The following is a 20,315-nucleotide window of genomic DNA, read 5'->3' as shown; positions in this document are numbered from 1 at the left end:
GTCAAATAATTCATTACTTGTAAGTCTCCAGGCCAGTACTATGTTCTCATGAAAATATCCATTAATCCCATAAATTTTACGAATTCTAACATGATTATTTGTTTCGTAATTCATACCAGGAAGTACACGATTAATTATTGGCTATTGGTTATTCTTCTGTTTAAAAACGTTCCACTCATCCAATGAAGAAGCATAAACAATACCATGAGACTTAGAACCAACTGGACACCACAAACATGGCATGTGAATGACCTTTGAAACAAATTGGGAAACAATCCAACCACTGGAAATTATTAATCTAAACTGCTCAGTTAACACTTTTTTGGAACCTTTGGCTTGGTTCTTGAATATAAGAAAGGGCTAAATTAATCACAAATTACATGTGAAATGAATAATTTAATTAATCTCTATTACATATGAATGATCAAACACACCCACCCATTTCAGCCATCCATTCAAGGGAAGGGCATTCAGTTTAAATATAGTCAGTTTTACTTTAAAAATCAGAACTTTTCCTATAGACTAGATCCTTGCAAATGAATTCAATTCTAGAAGATCAGCCTCAATACTCTACTTTTGTTTTTCTCTATATTATCTGTAGAGAGATTATTAATGCCATGTAACACTCGTCTAGTAGGTCAAATGTGAGACCTTATTACAAATCTAGGGTAAAATGTCTCGTCAGTAGCATATGGCATGACCTTCAATTCCTGCTAGACTAGAAGGAATTTACACTTCACCCTTCAGACATTCAGAATGCCCTAATTACTGTATACACATACACATGCATTTGAACTCCCATACCAGAAAAGGCCAGACTCCATTTCCTGCCTTGCATTGTCTATTTTACTGTGCAATACTACTACTACAGAGACGGATATTTCAACCTGATCCCCATGCATAACCTTTGGACCTGACCTCTGATGCATTAGGATTCATCACCCACAGCATTTTTTCCCCTTAGCGAGTCTAATTTACTTAAACAATAGTTTGCCAGTCCCCTGAAATCAACGGGAGCGGAAGGTGCACAGCAACTGCAGCATTGGGTCCTAAATTATTTGGTTCAGTGATATCATGTGATGCTGAGTTCCACAGGCCACCTAGAGAACAGCTTTGATGCACCAAGTACCAATTAACCCTAAAGTCCCTGTTAAACATGTTAGCTATGTACCTTGGGTAGCATTGGTGCTGCTGCAGCTCCTTAGCCATGCAGGAGCAGGAACTCAACTCTGTAGAATCCCTGTGCTCTGAAAGGCTGAACTTTTTAGTAGCTCCAACGGAGCAGAGATGTAAGGAGCAAAAGAGGTCTGACCTTCCCTCAAGGAAACGCGCCTGCCACCCTAAGGGCACACGGAATGTCCCTGCCGCCCACGGCAGCGATTCGGTGCCCTGCTTGGGGCGGCGAAAACTGTAGAGCTGGCATTGTGCAGCCCCCTTTGGCCTGGAGCAGAGAACCACGGCCAGTGGGAGCCGCGATCGGCCGAACCTGTGGATCCAGGAGGTAAACAAACCAGCCTGGCTCACCAGGGTGCTTACCCTGGCGAGCCGCGTGCCAAAGGTTGCCAATCCCTGGAGGAAACCCTGATTACAGAACACCCAATTTCAAGTTTTTTCTGTAATTAAATATGAATGACAGTTGGGTTAGTTGCTTGGCCAATAATTCAAGCATGGAGATAAATGTCAAGAGACAGGACTCTGATTCTTAGGCCTGGAGCTGATGGGAGTGGCTGGTTCTCAGGACCTCTGTTATCACAATTCATGAGGACATCTTGTAGCCTGTACAATGGCTTATGGAGAAAACACTTCTCTCAAGCCTTCGGTAGTAGTGGTTATCAAGGATTTGATCCTAATGCTTATTCCAGTCAATGGAAAGCCTGCCATTGACTTCAGTAGGTTCTGGCTCCGGTCCCTAATACAGTGTTGCCCTGTATTGTGTAGTGGTTTAGAACTCAACCATCATTCAGTGGATCAAAGTCTGCGGTTGGTTACCTGCCACGTCCCACACTATAGTCAACAGAAGGCACTATTAGTTCAGCAAGAGGTGGTGAAATTTTAAAGGACTAGGGCTATAATGATAATAATAGTTTGCATTTCAGATAGCCCTTTTCACCTCAAATAATCCCAGAGTACTTTACAAACTACGTATAGGGATCATCACTTCTTCCACCAGCCACTGCTTAATGCTGCCTAGCAACTCTGCACAGCAGTTTGAGGGGAGGGAGAGAAGGAGCCTGTGTCCAGTTGAATCTATAGATGGAATTCATGGAGGCAGAATAGAAATGAGTAAAGCTGGTTGGGGGAAATATAGTGGGGGGTTTTTTGTTTGTTTTGTGGTTTTTTTAAGCCTGCTTTTTTAAAAAAACATTGACAAATTGAAATTACATCATTTTTCTTCTAAATCAAAATCATCTCAACCAGATCTCACAAGAGCTGGTTTAACTCTCTCTCCATCCCCTTCCCCCCCTCCCTCCCGACACACACACTAATAATTTCATTTGACTGTTTTTTTCTGAACTTTTGAAATTAAAAAAATATATATAACATTTTGATGATTTTTTTTTTTAAATTGATAAATGATGGCCATCAGCTAGCATCTAGCCAGGACACTGAGGTCAGCACCCCTACTATTGCAAAAAAAAGTTTATAATCTTCAATGATCAGGTAGGGTCGACTTCATCCACTTGAAAGACATCACTGAAAGCTCAGCTCCCTGGTTGGTAGTTGGATTTTTGGATATCTCTGCACTTGGAGCTTGGGGTGTGATTCCCAGCTCTCATAGACATACTCAGCTTAGCTCTCATTGGGCTGGCCCGCTAAAATAGTAGTGTAGCCATGGCAGTGGTGGGCAGTAGCACAGGCTGGCTGCCACAAGTAAGCACCCACAGAGTCCAGGTGAGTTTGTACTTAGGGCCACTAACCAGTGCTGTCGCTCACCGCTGCTCATGCTACCCCAGCTACATTATTTTTACTGAGCTAGCTTACTGAGCACTAACATGAGTATGTCTCCTTGAGCTGGGAATCACACCCACAGCTCCAAGGGTAGACGTAGCTTTAGTGACCATCAATTTTATTTATACTAAGGTGCAAGACCCCTTTCTGCTAGGCCCATGCACCGAACGTAGTCATTATTGCTGTCTGATAGGGGTCTTCTCTGTGTCTTCTCTATTTCTCATTTTCTCATTGTGGCTAATTCTGGTTCAGCTACACCTGTGCTGACAATATTGGAAACACTGGTGTGGACAAGTCTTGTTCCAGCACCTGTTTTGCACACCATGTCGCTTAGAAGTTCATGTGGGCTGGTGTTGTCTTTCAAACACAGTCTAAACCTGGTGCTCTGACTATTCACAGTCATTCCCTGTGTTCAGGGACACGTGGCCATATGAACAGAAATATTTCCATTTCGGTATTTCTCTTAATTTCAATGAAAGTGTGAGAAAACTCTCATTGACTTCAAAGGGGCTGGGATTTCAGCCTTAGCATCTTATGTCGACAAGGACAAGTTGAGTTTCAAAACATGCTTAGCTGGTCAGAGTTGAACCTAAGGTCCTCTCCAGGGTTAACCATGACAAGATAAACCTAGCTTCTCCTTGTCTATACAAAGGGCAAACTCACAATTAATGTCATGTTGGCTAATACATCATTTAACATGGTGCTTTTCCTCAATATAGATAAGGCCTTTGATAAATTGTACAGCAAAAGGTAGTTTGTGTAAAGTCAGTTTCTATTTTAAAAAATCTTTTCAGTTTTATCAAGTTAATTTCACTGAGTAAAAGTCTATGTTATGTGTTAGAAGAGATTGTAATATTCCTTTCAAATGTTAAAATCTTTGAATTTATGACATTATCTTTAGTAACATAGGCAAGAAATAATGTTTTTAAAAGATTTTTATCATGGTCCTTTAACAAAAAGTTCCATCAAAGATCCAAATCTAAAACTGTCCCACTCATCTCCTGTAATAAGATCAATTCACTAATATTTGATAAGTGCTGATTATTATTGATTGATTGATTGATTGGTGAGAAGCAGCACATGAACCGAGCCCTTCCACTGGTTGCGTTAATAAACTTCTTTAAAAGAAGAATTGGAACAGTCTGACTGCATGAAAAAAAAGGCCATTTGAACAAACTGCCTGCCTGAAAAATTCCTTCATTTATTTTACTTGGCATTGTGAAGGCAATAAGACCATGTAGTGTATCATCTAAAGGCATAAAAGGTAAAGGATTAATTGGCTTATCATTATGAATTCATTTCATATTCATTGTAGCGCTGATCACAATGAATGTGTTTAGTATTCATGTGATGTCACATGTTCCTGCCATAGATGTTTTACTGTAATTTAACATAAGTTAATGGACATCTGTATTAAACCATGTGCAATTAAAGAAGTGGTCTTTCAATTCTATGGGTCAGATTTGAATGGATAGCCATGAAAAGTAAGTAAACTATTCTACTAAATAGTTAGCCAGAGAGGTCAAACCCCGAAATGAGTTTAGCTTCTTGTGTCTATTTCACAAAAATACTCATGACTGGAAAATAAGTTTGTAATTGACTGATCTAGACAGATGAGTCGAGAAAGTGGGTGATGGATGTGTGCAATATAGTTGAACAGAATCAATGCTGACAAGAATACTAATTACACAGACCACTTCAGTTGACACATCTATTGCTAAAATACACCTTGGATTAATAGATCAAATCTCCAGTTTCTAAGCCCCTGATATATTCAAAATATTGCCCTGGATTTATATTTCTTAGTGCCTTCTGTAGCACTGCAGGATCAGAAGTTGCGGAGTTGGACATTAGAGATGAGCTGAGATCTGTTTTTAAGGCCTTCATTCACCAAAACACTTAAATATGTGTTTAACTTTATGCACGAGTGGTCTCTTTGATGTTAATGGAACTAATAAAATGAGTACCATTAAGCCCGTGTATAAGTGTTTTGCTGAATAGTGGTGGACTTATGCACTGAACGTTAAGCACGTGCTAAAGACCTTTGCTGTACTGGGGCCTAGCAGATTAATGTCTTTAGATGCATTTTACAAAGTAAACAGCTTTCAATGTGTTTTGTCAAGCAAAAGTCTTTTTTTAAGCCACACATTTCAATGATGGAGATACAAACCTAAGGATTATCACCTAAGTCATTATCAGCAGCAGAAGACAGATTGTTAATGAACCTTATAAAGTGAGATTCTGAGTCGAAACCATTTGGTACTGAAGTAACATCCTACTGGAGCTCTATCTGCAGCATCTAAACTGCAGGTCCTAAGCCTCCCATTCAATTATTAGTGAAGTGTCACTCTTGATGGGCTACTGGGTTGTAGCATCCACTCCAGGCTTGAAAAGTGTCAAAATAAATCAAACTAGGTCAATGAAACCATCTCCTTGAACTACTCTGACTCTGGGAGGGGGGTGACTGAGATCCATCGAATGGATAAATGGGAAACTCCATGTCTCACTGCTCTTGCACTTTCCACGACCTTGATCGTACTTCAGACAAAACTGTGTTTTTGTTGCTTTGCTGCAAGACCAAAATTAAGTGCTGGTGGCTCTTCACCTTGAGGAGCACTGCAAAGGAGTCTTCTCCCCATACATTTTCTCAATAATCAGATTAATGATACACTCTGGGTGTGCTTTAATGTATTAAGGCCATTATAGTTCACTGTAATTCATTGCTCTAGCAGATAATGTCCTCAGAGACATGTGTGTGGGTGGGTGAATTATGCAGTTATATAGTTTCTGACCTGATCTGGTTGTAGTGGCTAAGACCGCTAAAGTTCTGGCTAAAAGATGCAGAGTTTCTAGGTGTGTCTCCTACAACTGTTTACCCTACAGAACAAAACTTGGTTGAGCTGCAGCCTTGGTGATCATGCACCAAAATCTCATGGAAGAGTAAAATGAGGTTATGACAAAACATTATTGGGTTGCAACAATGTTCCAAAGAGACACCATCATCTTGCTGTAGTGCCATCAAGTCAAAATGCAATATCCCAATGCCATGATGGTGCATTGACACATTATATTTCTTCGTGGCACTTCAGTGAAATGTGTAGCTGTGGCCTGTTGAAAACGAGGTACTCCCACAAAATTTTAGATGGATTGAACTTACAGTCCTATGTTACCTGCTGTACAGTATGAATACACATGATCTGGATTCAAGATGAAGTTGCTGGTGCAATTTACATAGATCTGGGTGTAATTGCCAGAGTGGACATTTGGCCAGGAAACAAGAATTAATTCCCTTAATGTTGTGAAAAATGCCACGAGATCTTTAAAGACCAAGAGTGGTCAGTACTTAGATGTTATAAGTCACCTAAAACACAGCATGTCTAACAGCACAGTCCTTTATCATCCTGCTGGGGAGAGGTGGTCGTAAAATGTATTTTTGTGTTCTGTGAAAATTGTCTCAAATTGGAGGCAGCTTTTTTTAAGCTGAAGTTTCAAAAATTTTCATGAAAAAAGGGAACAAAATAACCCAAATTTCAAGTTGATAAATTCTAAACATTTTGTTTTTATTTCAACTGGTTAAAAAACATAAAATAAATTTCAAAATTAAAAGTCAAACAAATTGAAATTTTCTGCTCTGAAAATGTTCAAATGAGAGATTCATGTTGACATTTTCAAAACTTTTTTTTTTCAATTTTTTTCAAAACAAAATTTGGTCAAAATTGATACAAGCTGACAATTTTATTTTCAGTTTCATCCAAATGTCATTTTCCAACTACAAACGGATGAACATTTTTTTGACCAGTCTATAGCTGGAATATCAGTTCAACACTGAATAGAGAGAAAAAGTGCCCCCTACTGGCTCATCAGCACCACTCTCTGCAGGACCTTGCATTTTCATTTGTGGTCTCCTGCCTTCTGTGGACAGTTCATTTCATTTTTCTACTTTTAATAAGTGTCAGTTTCTACCATATGGGGCAGAGATTTTCAAAAACAGAAGAGGGGATTTAACTACTCAGCTGCCATTCAAATTGATGAGAGTTATGTGGCTAAATCCTCTGCACTGCTTTGAAAAGCTAAGCCTCTATCTTTATCTAATTTTGAACATAACCAGTACATGTAGAGCTAAGTACTGGATGTCTGAGTTCCTAGAAAGGTGGCACATATCGGGAATATAGTTCAATTTGAGATTTGCAAAGTGCCATTTTTTACTACAAATACAGAAGTTTGGTAACTGTCACCAGATGCAATCCAGGTTTCAGCATAGGTCTGTTCTGTATAGAGAGACAATGACAACTTGGAATCTAGGCAGTGTCCAAAAATGAATCAACAGCTGAGTACCCATGACAACTTTTGTGGGTTTTCAATCATACTTTTTTCTCTCCTTCCTTGTCATGTGAAAGAACCAGACAAACAACAGGGGAAACTGACAGTACCCCGATCCTGTTCCCATTGGAGCAGGATCAGGTGCTGATTGACTATATGGCAGGAGTGATGGGTCTTCACCCCCATCACCTGCAATGCAAGGGAAAAGATCCAATTAGTCATGCTCTGCACCTGGACGAGGGGAGTACCTAACAGTCTCCTGGATAGAGGAGGCAGAGCTAAGCCATATAATAGACTGAGAGAACTCAGCTGGGGAGAGACTGTGGAGGAGACAAGTATCATTGATGGAGTCGAGTCCTGAGCTGGGGCCTACAAGGGGAAAGGGATTGAAGTTGAGCCCAGAAGGGCTTTAGTTTAGAGCTGAACGCAGAAAGGGAACTGGACCGTTGTATGACTTGGCTGGAGGGATGAACCACAGAAGACCCCAGTGATGGAGTCCAGGGAAGAGATGGGCTGGGTGTGGTCCCCACAGCCAAGAAAGTGGCCACCAGAGGGGGTATGAGAAGCAAAGTTCCCTCAACACCATGTCCAGGCACAAGGGGGACCCCTAAAGGTAAGGATGTGTGCATTCAAAAGGGAAATGTGAAAGGGACAATGCACAAGAGCTGCAATTTTTCAAAGGGAGTTTGGTTCCCAAGTCACACTGAGTTTCAGCAGGAGCTGGGCATCTAATGCCCTCAACCTAGGTGCTGCCGGGGGCACTACACAAACAAACTGGAAACTTAGGGAGCGGGCAGAAAGAGGAAGAGGTAATAGGAGTGAAGTGGGGGAAGAGGAGTGCTGAGGGGCGGGTGAACTGCATGGAGGGCAGGGACTGTGAAGCTAGCAATGGAGTGGCAAAGGGGTGGAAGGAGAGAGGGCAGTAAGCAGCCAGTCAGCAGGCAGAAAATGGTATCCAGGGTCTAAAGCAAAGAAGGTGGAGTCTTTCCTTCATGCTGGCCCTCCTGGCTGGTGCCTCCTTTCCGAGCTGATCTGTAAAGCTGAACTCCTCTCCTCCTTCAGATCCCTTCTCAAGATCCACCTCTGCAACAGCGGCTGCATGAGTTATTGTTACTCTCTATTATTTTGTGTTACGGTAGCACCTAGAATACTCAGCCAAGATCTGGGCCCTGTTTTCCCAGGTGCTGTAGAAACACATGGGGCATAGTCTAGGCTAGGAGCGAGGCAGAGTTAATGTTGGGCTTTGCTACCAGAGGCTGGCTGAGCCCCACCACTTTTCCTACTCTGAGCAAAGGCAGCATGAGAGACAGTCCCTGCCCCAAGGAGCTTACAATCGAAGGGGGAGATATTTTTCCAAGTGGCTAGTCATTCAGGAGCATTGTCTCATTGAAAGTCAATGGCATGCAGGCACATTTCGAAATTGTCACCCTAGGTACACAAAAGAGACAGACCAGGACACCCAGGAGGTCAGTGCTCAGTCAGAGAAGGGATGCCAGGTCTGCTGACTCCTGGTACCGTGCCCTAATCACTGGACCTCCCTATCCAGGAAATTCAAGGATAGCCTGGTGGTATGAGCACTACTCCAGTACAAATAAATAATAATAATGCAGCTTGGATTGGACACCTCCACCTATCAGCCTCAGGCAACTGCGTAGCGTTGCTGATCCCTGTTAAATAGCCACTGAGTACCACCCTGATATGTTTTAGCAAAGAGCAGGGAAATAAATCCCCTGCACATGTCGTGCAAAGTACTTTGGAATGAGAGGCACCAAATGTAAAAGAGTATTATGATCATTGCCCAGCTATCTCAGACACATCCTTTCCATCTGAAATGGGCTGTACAGGTCGGCAAGAATGGAAGCTGACCTTTCCAGGGGATAATTACCATTATGGATACAGATGTCATTTCCAGTATCCTGCCACCTCTCGGCTCTGTGTAGGTGCTGCCTGCCTGTGCCACCGCCTCTGCCTTCTCAGATGTGCCACACAGTTTGCAGGCACTCCACACCCATCTCCACCTAAAGGGCCAGGCACTGCCTTCAGCTCCTTGCTCTTATGCCTTTTCCTCTTCAGCACCATGATATGAAAAAGCCACAGAAATTGAATCCCATTCAGAGGCAGCCACTGAGCAGGGATTTTTCCCCCCTTCACTTGAAATGAAGTTTCTTATATTGCTCATTAGATGATAAGTGACTATAGAAAAACCTTTGAGCGAAAGTAATTCCTAGTGTGAAGAAGTGGGTTGCTGCACATTTATGAATGCAAACGAGGCTGGGTGTCCTGTGGGGATGTTTTGTCAGCCCTTTTATCTCTGAAACCAAAGTTCAAACTGACTTCCTGAATCAAGAACCATAAAATTATTCTGCTTAAAGAATTCTCAAATGCCATCTGTGGAGTGGGAGACCTTCATTTATCAGCCTCTGAACTGGCCTGTGCATGGAAATGAAAGGAGCCCTCATTATCAGGTCCCCATTCAGCTTAGCACCACTTTCTTAAAACTGATAGAATACATTATGCTCCCATGGGGAAATCCTGGTGACTCCAATGGAAAGCCATAATAATAGTGACCCGGTGCATCTCCATAACCTGTTTCATCTCCAGATCTGAAAGAGCTTTCCAGACAATTAAGTGAGAATTACAAAGATCCCTGTGATCCTCCATTGTCTTCACTGCAAGGTGAACACCAGTTATAACAAGTGTTGCCCCTAACTCAGTTCCCATCCACACACACAGCCCCTTCACTCAAGCAAGCTGGTGCTTTAACTCAAGTCAGCTGGCCCATCCGGGGGGATGGACTAAATCTTGAGTGTGCACAACTCATCAGCTGCTAACATGCTCACTCTGTAATGTGGACATAGGCTAGTGGCACTCGAGGGCTGCTAGTCCTCCCATGCCCCTTCCCACAATTCCCTACCCCCATGGAACCAGGGAGGACAGACAAGTTCTCCCACAATTCACTGGCAAAGAATTTTTAGAGCAGCTCAGCTTTCTGCAGTACAAGAGACTGTGGGATGTGCACACAGGCATCTCAGCACCACTTCCCTTGAGTAACCTGAGTCAGAGGAATAAAGTGACTCACACAAAGTCACACAGGAATGGGGACATTCCCTGGCACAAGGTCTAGGCACCACTTGAGTCCCACCTAAGCCTCAAAGTAAGGCTGATGTGGGACATGGATGGTGCATCGCCTTTCTGCACGGGTGAGTTTCACTGGAAGTGAGCCGCTGATCCAGGAATATCCACTCAGCTACTAATGGTGTAGAGTAGGAATAATACAACAACAGAGAATAGAACCCCCTGGGCCCTGACTGCCTATCCTGTGCCTCAGCCCCATCTATGCACCCTCTTATTGGTTCATCCTATCGTGCATCTGGAAAGTGCCCCTTTGCAAATGGTTGTTCCTTTCATAGTGCCACAAATAAGCAGCAAGCCTGTTAGGGTTGTCACATGGGTGACAGGTTACTCTCCTCTATACCCACTTTACAGAAGTGTAAACTGAGGCACGGTGCTATTAATTGACTTGCCTGAGGTCACATGATGGGTCCTTGACAGAGCTGGGATTAGAAGCCAGTTCTGTTGGCTTTCATCCTCTTGCAATATCCACCTTGTTTCAGTGGCACTGGAACAATTTGTATAGTGGGGGTGCTGAGAGCCATTGATCAAAACAGTAAACCCTGTATATGACAGAAACCACTTCAAGCCAGGGGGTATTGCCACACTCTAAGTACCCCTGACTTGTTTCCCATTCCAGCATTGCAGACCATAACAAATGGACTCCAGAGGTGATAAATCATCTGCTAGATACTTGCCATTCCAAGTCTGCAGTATTAGGTATCCTTCTGACCTTATACAACAATCATAACATTGCCTCAGGATGTTCCAACTCCCATCACTTTCAAGCAAGATCCTCCTGATGGCCTACCAGTAGTCTAATATTTGGGCTGGCAGCATCACCCGCCCACATGTGAGGCAGCTGGCGGAAATGTACTGGAAGGCACCTACGATGTTGAGGCAGTTTGCACCGTATTTATTGTGTGTCTGTGTGTGACGGTGCCATGCACTTCTTGCATTCACACTTCCTTTAAGCTGTATTGGTGCGCCAAAAGAGATCACTGCTTGCTGCAGGCAAGCAGCATTGGCTCTCCTTTCATCCTGGAGAGTGCTCTGATCTTGGCAGCTCTCCTCACTAAGCAGAGTGGGGAGTGGTCAGCATTTGGATGGGAGACCCAGGGGCTGAAGGAATTGGGGAGGGGGGGATGTAGGGTGACCAGATGTCACAATTTTATAGGGACAGTCCTGATTTTTTGAGTCTTTTTCTTATATAGGCTCCTATTACCCCCCACCCTCTGTCCTGATTTTTCACATTTGCTGTCGGGTTACCCTTGGAGGATTCAGGAAGGGAAAAGCTCTTCCCTCTGATTCAGTTCTGAATCCAGTTCCCCAGTGTGGTGTTGTGGGGAGGGGAGGGACACAAAATGTGTATGGCCTAATCTTTATAGGTGCTGAGCGCCCACTTGCAGCTCTCACTGAAATCCAATAGTCCATAACTGAAGTGCAGCCAATACTGTGATAGGTGTAGTGTAAGAACCGGAATAGACTAGAGTAGGGGTGTGATTAACCAGTTCATGACCACTTGCAATGAAATTCACAGGGAAGGCCGAGTACACAATGTTTCAGGTTCTGTCAGAACAAGATGCACTGGGAAAGCTCTTGGGAAACACTCATCTTTCATAGTTGCATAGAGTTTAAGGCCAAAGGGACCTTAAATCATCCTCTGACCTCCTGGTCAATTTCACCCAGATTGCCCTATATTGAGCCCAATGACTTTAGATAAACTGAGGTATTTCAGTCCTCAGGAGTTTGAACTATTGTGTGTCACAGGCAGAGAATAGGAGTGACTTTCCTGATTTCCAGCCCACAAAATTAGGATTGTGTAGGGAGCTTGAGTCAAAGGCCATTGAAGTCAGTAGGGGTCCCCCTTATGGCTTCAGTGGAGCTTTGAATCTTTATTTCTCCCAATCAAACTTCTGAGGTTTCCCCCAACTAAAGGTGGCCTATTTCTGCTGACACAGGGGCAGATCTTTAGAAACACTTTAGCAGAAAGGTCAAAACATGGATAAACACACCAAAGACAAGCACACGGAAGGGAACATTCAGCAACAACGGGAAAGGAAGAGAGAGAAATACAATTTGCACAATTGCCAATGTATCTGTCCCAGTAACTCCTCACACAGGAAAGATAGCACCACATTGTTAACGCCTTGCTTGTTACGAGTCACTCCATGCCAAATATTATGACTGTTCTGGACATTTTAATTTAATTGCACAAGGAATTAATAATCTGTTTCCTACAGTTTTTGGTTGTTGGTTTTTTTAATTTAAAAAGGCATTTTACCCTCATCCCTTTGTAGTGGCTACAGTTGCAGCCATGAGTTGCGGTAGATCTGCAGTTAGCATGGTTGGAGACCTCTGAATATGGAACTATTGTGCATATCTCTACCTGTGAGGATGGGTGGTTTGATTGTTGACCCATGTGACAGTAAGGTCATTTTTTCCCCATGAACTTCAAGGCATGACATCAGTGGAAAGTCCACCATTGATTTCAGTAGGCTTTGGATCAGTCATTAATATGACAGAAATCTCCAAGAGGGGCAGAGAGAACAGAATGCAGAAATCTGCATGCAGCCACAGCCCATCCTGCATCTGGATACCCAACTCTGTACCCCACTGTGAGAGGAGGCTAGGGCTGGAATGTGCATGTGTGGCAGAAGGCTGGTAGGGGGAGGAAGAGTTAGGAAGATACCTCCCTCCTCTGTCCTGGTCCTTCAGCAAAGATGCCTTCCCCTTGCTTTTCACTGTGCAGCCAAAGTGTGACCATGCTGTGCCCTCCATATACACACAGGTTAGCAAGTGGCCTTGTCCTCAGCAAGACACCAGAGATTCTGAGGGATGAAAGCAGTCCCCATTGATGAACCCTAGAAGAACTGTAGACAATTAAGGTGCATCCTGGACAGACAAGTTCTGTCCACTGCAGTGTGCGGATTTGTTTCTCCCTGAGCATGAGGAACTGTGGGTGAATGGGCAGCTCAGTCTCCATTTATTTTCAGTCTTCGCTCTCTCTGCTCAGAATGCCAACTAGGGTGCCAGGTAGCAGTGGTGGATTGGGCCTTTTGAACTTTTGTCTATTGCGGAGGAAGCTGTGAGCTCTAATCATTTCACAGAAACTACCCCGAAGCTTTGGGAGGAGAGTGACATTTGGTCACTACTGACCTGGCCCAGGTTTAACAAGAGTTAGTCAAAATGTTGATGTCTAACCGGATTTCCATCACATAATACCATTTCAACAAAACCATTTTTTTTTAAACTCATAAAAAAAATTGGCCAAAATTCTGGTTTTGGCCTTTTGGAATGGAAAGCTTTGATTTTTTCATTTTAAAAAAAGTGTACTTTATTTAAAAATTTTAAAAAATTACAATCATCAAAATCAAAATGAAATATTTCAAAATTTATCACAATAAAAAATTTCAATTGACCAGAAATGAAATTTAAAAAAATATTTGTTTTGCAAAATTTTGGCTTATCTAATTGCTACAAGGATTGGCTAATTGAGAGTACAGAAACAACAAATGGGAAATGCCATTAATTCACTAAAAATCAATCAAATTATATCTTCTCGCTGTCCCCTTGAATGATTCTGACTCTGCACCTTGTTCTATTCATGTAACCCTTTGAGTTAAGAGTTTGGAATGTGGAGCTCAGGGGTCTGTAGCCATTAATTTTGAAGCTACACATTCCATCCATCTCCATATTCATGCACGCTGCCTGACTATGGGCAGGGGTCCCCTACTTTAGATCTTAAACAAAGGTTACAATGGTAGCACCCAAAGGAGGAAGAATTAAAACCTCACTTAACAGTAACAAGTCACCAGGACCAGATGGCATTCACCCAAGAGTTCTGAAAGAACTCAAATATGAAATTGCGGAACTGCCAACAATAGTTTGTAACCTGTCCTTTAAATCGGCTTCTGTACCCAATGACTGGAAGATAGCTAATATAACACCAATATTTAAAAAGGGCTGTAGTGATGATCCCTGCAATTACAGACCAGTAAGTCTAACATAATTACTGGGCAAATTAGTTGAAATAATCGTGAAGAATAAAATTGTCAGACACATAGAAGAACATAAATTGTTGGGCAAAAGTCAGCGTGGTTTTTGTAAAAGGAAATCATGTCTTACTAATCTATTAGAGTTCTTTGAAGGGGTCAACAAACGTGGACAAGGGGGATCCAGTGGACATAGTGCACTTAGATTTCCAGAAAGCCTTTGACAAGGTCTCAATGCTTCTGAAGAAATGAGTTTTTTACCCACGAAAGCTTATGCCCAAATAAATCTGTTAATTCTTTAAGTTGCCGCCGGACTGCCTGTTGTTTTTGCGGTTATAGACTAACACGGTTCCCTTTCTGATACTCTTCACTACCTATCTATTCTATAATTATCATCACTGTAGTACCTAAACATGGGACTTAAACTGTTGTCCAGTGATGCTGTGCACTGTTATAAAGCCTCTGTGTTCCACCTCAGAGGTGTCTGTATTTCCACAATTGATGGAGTGAACCATGTGTATCTGTTGTGGTTGTGAATATTTTGCACATGTCTAGCTGTAGCATTGCCTGATTGCTAGAATAGAGGCTTGGAAGTCTCAATCCTGAATTGTGTGCCTGGCTGAGAGAAGCAGTGTTATCTAATAGAGCAGAGGGGCAGCAGTCACGATTCCTGACTTCTATTCCGCAGTCTCAGGCAAGCAGTGTCGTTTAATAATTAAAATAGGGGCTAAGGAGCCAGGATATCTGGGTACTATTCCTAACTATGGCAGGCTGTATTGTCTGATAATTAGCATAGGGCTATAAGTCAGGACAGCTGGGTTCTATTCCTGAATTTGTCAGGCAGATCTGCCTAATAGTCAGAACTGAAAGACACCTAGAGTTTGTGTGACCTTGGGATAGTTACTTAACCTCTCCGGGTATTTCCATACTGCAAAAAATAAATAAATAAAACACAGCCGCGAGTCTCAGAGCCCAGGTCAACTGATTCGGGTTTGTAGGGCTCACACTACAAGACTACAACTAGAAGTGTAGACATTCCCACTTCAGCTCGAGCCCGGACTCTGGCACCCACCCCTCTCGCCCTCTGTGCTTTCCTTCCTCTGTCTGCAATCCTCATCTCTCAGAAATGATGGAGAGGTAAATTCACTCTTCTCTCTGAAGTGTTTTGCAGATGGTGGTGCTGTAAAAGTGCAAAGTGTTATTATGAAACCCCGCTGAACACGGACTGGAGAGCGCCTCCTTTATCTCATTATTGTAGAAGAGAGTAAAGCCTGCTTTGTTCTGTCACTGTGTCCTCACTCTAGATGCAAGCATGACCGCTGGGGTCAGCACAGCAGCTGCCTTAGTTTCCCTTATTATGACAATGCTCCATCCCTGTTCCCTTAAATAAACTCACCACTTTAGCTCATCGCTGAGCAAGGCAGCCTCAGCTCCTGTACAGGGTCCCAGTGACAGCTGCTATAAACATGTTAGTGAAGCCAACTGCTGGACCTGACAAGATGTGTTAATTAGGATGTGATGTACCATGATATGACACATCTAAAGCACAGCAGAATTGGCAACATCAGTCACAGCGCAGGGAGAGGGGCACACATGACATTTTTAATTAAAGAGAAACGTGTTTTGACAGTGAGGTGTCGGTGCCAACATTTCTGCTCCATTCTCTTGAATGGTTCAACGTCTATTTCTGATGTCCCCAAGCTGGTCTAAATGGGCTTTTGCTGCCTGGGAGAAAATCCAGATGTGAGGTTTCTGCCTTCTGTCTCCCCCAAAGAAAGGACAAAGACAGGACACTGCCTTCTGGGAGAAACCTATCTTCACCTTCTGGCCTTCAGCGTTTCACTGTCAAGGTCAAGTGCCTCTCGCATTTAAAGACATTCATCCAACCTGCCCCAAGGTTGCAGGCTCAGGATGCCTGACCCAAAGTCATTCACTGCTGGTCAGGATTCTTTCTTCATCCCCTTCCTCATTACTGCTACAGTTAGAGATGGCTCCTAGGCTAGGGATACTCCATCCATGCAAGGATGTTGAGTAGTGTATTACGTACCAAACATGCTTAATCATGCACTGATAGGCTGACTTGTGTGGATGGGATGGAGATCAGTACAGGGCCAGATCTTCAGCTGGTGTAAGTCAGTATAGTTCCATGGACTTCAATGGAGCTACTCCAGTTTGCACCAACTGAAAATCTAGCCCCCATATACACCCAGCCCTAGCCCAAATGTTAATACTGCATTGAGACAGAAAGTGTGGTCTAGTAGTTAGACCAGGTGATGTTGTAATCAGGACTGCTAGGTTCTGTTCTCAGCTCTCTCACTGATGAACCCTATGACCTTGGGCAAGTCATTCCTCTTCCCTGTACCTCAGTTTCCGCATCTATAAAATGAGGATAATGATACAGGACAACCTCCAGAGTGACACAATTATTGTTTGTAAGGTGCTTTGTGATCCCTAGATGTAAGATGCTACATCACAACAGGGCAACTTCACTGAACTGCAAGCTGGAATCTGGACGCTTGCTCAGTGAGTATAGAGAGTCTGTCTAAGTTTTGGCACCTGTTTGTTTATTTGTTCCATTCTTTCCAGTTTTCCTGTTTGCTAACACTGCCTGTGGGCTCCCTGAAATCTGGAAAATCCATGATTCATCAAAGCAGACTTATATTGAATGCTCTGCAATGGGGAGGGATAGCTCAGTGGTTTGAGCATTGGCCTACTAAACCCAGGGTTGTGAGTTCAATCTTTGAGAGGGCCACTTAGGTATCTGGGGCAAAAATTGGTCCTGCTAGTGAAGGCAGGGGGCTGGACTCAATGACTTTTCAAGGTCCCTTGCAGTTCTAGGAGATTGGTATATCTCCAATTATTTTTTATTTATTATTTGCCAGCTGATGTCTGCTGTAGCGCAGGCTACATTAAATGTAATGACTTCTAGAAAGTATGGACCTGATCCTACAACATGCCAAGCAGCCACGACTCTCTCCGAAGTTAGTGTGAGTTGAGGGCCCTAGGCAAAGAGGTGCGCTGCACCTCACAGAATTGGGTCCTAGGACCGGAACCCTTCTTCAGGGGGATCTAGTCACCTCTGGCAATAAACTCCCATTGCATCAACTTGCACGCAGTGGTGAGAATAGTTGTGGTGCTGTATGCTGGGGGCATGGGCGTATTATGAGTGAGATGATCAGAAGGCAGGCTACTATTTCAGAGAGCAATGCCAGAGAGGCATTGCAGCTTGGCATGAGCATCTGAAATTCAGAGACCGCTATTATTAATTTTAGTCAGGGACAAGAGACACCCGCTATGGAAGGAAAGAGACATTGCCTTGAACTAAAGGATGTCCCCTTGCTGTGCATGCAAAGGTCATAGCAACCTGTCAGCAAGGTAAACCTTTCTGGAATGAATGCAGTGGTCGCAGATGGTGCTGAATTGAGATCTGTAGAGTATAACACTTTTCACCATTAAGTGGGTTTTATCCTCAGAGCACCCCAGGAGGTAGGGCAGTGCTATCATTCCCGTGTGGAATGGAAGCGTAGAGACACTAAGTGTCAAGGTAACACAGGAAATCTGCAGCAGGGGAGGGAACTGAACGTGGGTTTGCCAAATGCTAGATTTGTGCCCTAATCTCTGGGCCACCCTTCCTCTCTGTTGGTCTACCCTTCCCTCTCTCTTCAGAGCAGTCTTCTCATCTCTTCCCCCCTCCCTCCATCACATGGCTTAGCTGTGCCCAGCTAGAGGTGCAAAATGGGACTTTCTGCTGTGACCGCCCTGTCTGACTCGGAGACTGACAGTTGTATGGCCTTAGTTTTGTGCCATTGACACCTGTCCTCTGGGAATTGGGCTGAGCCCCACCAACTCATTTCAGGCAGACCACTAGAAGTCAAGGGCTCTATTCCCATTTCCTGAGCCAGCCACCTAGCAGCTTATGAATGAGGAACAGGTGGCACTGACTCTCCTCTGTGTTCTATCAATTCCGTATTTTTCAGTTTCTGATGCTATAAGAAATGGCCTGTACCTGGAATTCTAAAACACAGCCCTCACTTTGCATGGCACAGAATGCTGTGCTGTTTGCTGAGGACAGATGTTCATCTCCAAAACCCAGAGCTATTCTTCTGATAGGCTGGAGCCAGACCTGAACATTAAGGCTGTGTCTGTGCCCCAAGAGCCTTGGACTTTCTCCCATCCCATCTACTGACGAGGTGGCACTGCCTCCTTTTCCATGCATGGTCCCTGATTTCAGTGGAAAAAATCCCTCTCTTCCCTGCCACACCCCTCTACATGACAAACAGTATGCTGTGCAAATGAGGGACGCTCACTGTCACATCGCCTGGCATCTCCAAATATTGGGGTGCTGAGGGTCATTCCCAGGGTAATCTGGTGGCTTAGTTAGATCTTCTTGAGTTCATAGACTGGTTTCAGCCCTTTCGCTGTATATTTCCCAGTAAAGCAGCTAATTATCAGCTACGGCTGCAATGTGCTGTAGTAAGTGTTCACCCTAATGATCATGCTACCTAGGATTTGCCATGCTGCCTCAGACCATTGGTCCATCTAGCTTGGAATCCTGCCATTAGGTGTAGCCAGTGTCTGATGTTTCAAGGCAACATGGACGCTCTCTATTACAGTAGCCCTTTTGTAAGTTTGTCCAGCAGGGCAAACTCCTTTTCTGCAGTGGTGCAACAAGAGACAGTATGATCATCTTTCGATGCAACCTTGTTGCCTTGCATCAAAATTGTCATCCTCCTCTGTGGCAGCCCAATGCTGCTGCATCAAATGGCATCCAGTTACATGCTAACAGCATCATGCTGGATTGAAACAGCATTATGCTGTGTCAGATAACGTTGCATTGCAATGCAAGGCATTTGGAAGAGCCCGGAACAGATTTAGGGAGCTGTAGACATCTTGCAAGCAATTTTTGTGGGATGGAGACCTGCTCTGATAAAGATGGGATGATCTCAAACAGTGCTAGGGTTAGTTAATCTATCCATCTCTCTCACACACACACCCACACACACCCTGTTGTGCAGTGCTGTGTGTGTGTGTGATAGAGAGTCTCTAACCTTTTCAGGCAATCAGCTGGTGCTCTGAAGCATGAGGTTCAATTACCCTTATAGTCTTCTGACTAAATTCTGATCTCAGCTACATCAGTGCTACTCCATTGACTTGAACAGAATTGCAGCCGTGGAATTCCGGGAAAGAATTTGGCCCTTAGTCTGTAGAGTTCTGAAATATGATTAATGGTTATAATTTCCCCCAACCCATTTTATAATCCAGACACAGTATTTGTCTCCATGACTTCTTCTTGCAATACTACTATGAATCAATAGGAGATTTATTTACCGATACCTGATATACTAGATTACAGGGGCTCAGCTAGAGACATGAGTGTAATAGGATGCAGGTTGTTGATCTGTGCCTGTAACTGCCATTGTTCTACAAGAAGTTTTGTGTGTACAGCAAGTGGAAATAATACCCCTCCTGTATGGCTTTTATAAATGTATACGTATGTATTTCTTCCCCATGGAAGAATAGCTTCCTCCATCTACCAGTTATATAATTACTCCTTCAGATTCCGAGGGCGTGTTTCCCAAGCAAATGATACATATTTACATTTCTGGGAAAGATTTGGGGATTGTTTCTCTTGAAAGGGAAAGAAAGCGAGAAGCAAGGGGAAAGATTTTCAGGAGGCATAGGAGCGGTGGAAGCTCCCAGAAAGTGGGAGGGCCACCAGCACCGGAACCGTGGCCCCACTCCCTGTGCAACCTCTTCCCCCGAGGTTCTGCACCCATGCCGCCTCTTCCCCCCTTAACCCTGCCTCCCACTCACTCCTCTCTGCCCCCTCCCCAGGTTGCTCGCCCTTATGGCTGGTAAAATGTAGGAGAGGATAGCCCCCTGTTTCTGGGTGGCCAACCTGAGACCCTTTAAAGAGCCCTGGTTTTCACCGGGTGAAAA

The 20,315-nt window shown here is 43.7% G+C and overlaps 1 protein-coding gene across 2 annotated transcripts in view; it reads left to right on the top strand.

Moving 5' to 3' along the window:
* The window catches only part of KIRREL3 (kirre like nephrin family adhesion molecule 3), a 737,495-nt gene that overhangs the window by 328,766 nt on the left and 388,414 nt on the right, over positions 1-20,315 (top strand). The window lies entirely within an intron of this gene.

The sequence above is a fragment of the Gopherus flavomarginatus genome, chromosome 13 (genome assembly GCF_025201925.1).
Source record: "Gopherus flavomarginatus isolate rGopFla2 chromosome 13, rGopFla2.mat.asm, whole genome shotgun sequence".
Taxonomy (NCBI): Eukaryota; Metazoa; Chordata; order Testudines; family Testudinidae; genus Gopherus; species Gopherus flavomarginatus.
Note: the sequence above shows the minus strand (reverse complement) of the source record. Positions and strands in the feature narration are given on the sequence as shown.